The 2,675-nt window shown below is 47.7% G+C and overlaps 1 pseudogene; it reads right to left on the reverse strand.

Annotated features, from left to right (window-relative positions):
- Positions 1-906: 906 nt before the first annotated feature.
- Positions 907-2,147, reverse strand: LOC147244330 (uncharacterized; annotated as a pseudogene).
- Positions 2,148-2,675: the final 528 nt, after the last annotated feature.

Consider the following 2,675-nt stretch of genomic DNA (forward strand, 5'->3'; position numbering starts at 1 on the left):
GGGAGAACATGGAGACTCACACAGAAAGATCCCGTGATGGAGCTGGGACTCAAACCCAGAACCTTCTCACTGTGAGGAGACAGTGCTGACCACTGCACCACCACCCACATGTATGTATTTCAAAGAAGTCAGGTTGCCTTTTTTATGAGCATCATTTCTGCACAAGTGATATGTTTTTCACTGCTGTGTTCATTTCATGTTTGAGTTGGGGTTTTTTTGTCTGCTCCCTGACCTCTCTGAACTATTGCATTGATGGAAACATGGCGTTTTGATTTCATAATGTGACCAGGAGGACCCAGGAGAGAACCAGGGGGAGTGACAGGGAGAGGGAGAGGCTCTAAAGAGCCCAGCTCCACCTCCCCCCTCTGAGGATGAGCTGTTCTAAAAAAGCCTGGTCCCTGCCCTGCAGAGACTGTCGACCCAGAGGAAGGAAATGGTTAAATTTCAAATACATTAATTTATGAGTCCAACTCTGTCACGCTGGATTTGGAATCTGCAGAGTAAAATGATCAGGGTGACAGTCTTTGCGGGGAATGAGCCAGGAATTGCTGTTGTTCTTTTTTTTTTTTTAATTTGACAAAAAAAAACAAATAAAAGCTGCTAAATGTGTTCATACTTCCAGTCTCAATGTCTACGCTGGATATACTTGAAGACAGCTTGTCACACTTATGTCTTTGTTAATGTTATTGTGCTGTAATGCTGTGCAGACATGCTAAATTACAGCTGTCTTACCTCACAGTAATAACATATCTTGGATAAAAATAAAGGCTGACACACTGCTCTCTATCATATGAATATAAATTGATGACCTAGCATGCATCTGCATGTACTGTATTTATTTTGGTGTTGATAGACAGTATAGTAATACTGCATGTATTTTGCTCAGTAGTAATGAGTGGGTGGCTCTTAAAAGAGCCGTTTTGTTTGTGCTTGTCCAGAGAAGTGGGATGGGAGGGCCTCCCCAACCCTGATGGCCTCGCTTGCTGAAATGTGGGCAGCCTAGTCTTCCCAGACCAGGCAGCGGCTCCACCTCACCGACCGGGATGCTCCCCCTTTCTGCATTTGAAGGGGTTGTCCTCCACAGGAAGTTCTGGAGAACACAGTTAGCCTTCACACACTTCCCTGCAACATCTGGGTGGACCTCAAGGGCACCCCTCTACATCCTCCACTGAGATGGAAGGATCCCAAAGGCACTCTCCACTACCAGCCGAGCTCGGGACAGACGGTAGCTGAAAATTCATCGCTCTCGTGGAGGGATGCACCCAGCGAGCGGCCTCATGAGGTTCTTCCAGAGTTGAAAGGCCTCATCAGCAACAAAGACTTGTGGTCCTCGATGGTCAGCTCCTGGTAGTGGCATGTCAGCAGGCAGCGGGAGGGTGCCAGAACGAAGCACCTGACCAAAGGCTGCGTTCGCCAGAATCCCGCCACCATCAGGGATCCTGAATTAGCGAGCACTTTCAGAACAACGTGTTTGCCATCCAGTGCTCCACAGCAGAGGAAAATTCCACCGCTCCTCAAACCCCCCCGCCATTGACCTTCATTCTTCTGTGGTGGGTACAGCCATGAACTCCTCCATGAGGCAGTCCCAGACAGAGGTGACAACATCTGGGACGACCTCAGAGACCCCAACATGGAAGCTGTTTGCAACAGTCCTGAATGAGTCACCAGGGGCTCGGTATCTGCAATGTAGAAAAAATTAAATTTTGCTTTGAAGTTTTTTTTTACTTTATTACCTACTTTTTATTTATTCATAAATTGTACAACTTGTGCAACAACCACAATGCAGAACACAACATAATATCAAAATATAAGTTTAAATTCGAGTCAAACCGCTTCAGTAAACCAGATAATTCAGCCGAAGTATAACAACATACATCGAATATTCTTCTGATTTTGACAGACAAAAAACTGCTACTCACTGGAGTCCATCCGTGATATCCTGGCACCGAGCCTCACCAACAGCTCATCGAACTGGGCCCTTGTCAGCCTGAAGTACCGCTGGAAACAGCCGTCGGAGGAGGTTCTGGGAGAAGACGGTGAAATTCACCCAGCTGTGTGCTCCTCCGGATCGTGTCACCCGATCCGATATGCGATGGTTGGTTTCCGCCGTATCTGGGACTTCCAGGACAGGTTGTAACGTCAGCCATGGTTGATGATGGAAAGAAATGGCGGAAATAAAATCTCCTCGCGGGGGTGGGTCCGCGCGAATGACTCTGATTGATCCCGCGGCCATTTTAGCGCGAATGAAGTTTGGTGTGAACGCGCGCAGTATATGGTGGAGAAGGGTTACCGGTACTTTATCTGATTCCTCCCCCGTTACGGAGACAAACCCGTGAGATTCGAACGGTTTGAAAAGGGGGTCAACCTCGGCATTTACCTCTGGTTCAGGTAAAGGCTTAAGAGTGCGTTACAGGCAGGGGCGATGTTAATAAAACCAACACCCAGAGCCGGTTTTAGACATTTATGAGGGGGCGCATCAATATTAAGGGGGCATCATGGATGCACATTACGCTTCAGCAGCATTTTTTCTCTGGGGGGTGTTTTACACACTTTTGGGGCAATTTTTTTTGCCTGTAACAGTGTTTTCTCTATGCCCTGTGCCCAACCCCCAACCTGGAGGATCAGTGGTTTGCCTCTACCCTTCGACCTGTCCGACTGGTGTCTTAGTAGGAGCA

Source organism: Aulostomus chinensis, chromosome 19 (assembly GCF_037954235.1).
Source record: "Aulostomus chinensis isolate RoL2024-O1b breed Wild chromosome 19, RoL_Achi_v1.0, whole genome shotgun sequence".
Classification (NCBI taxonomy): Eukaryota; Metazoa; Chordata; class Actinopteri; order Syngnathiformes; family Aulostomidae; genus Aulostomus; species Aulostomus chinensis.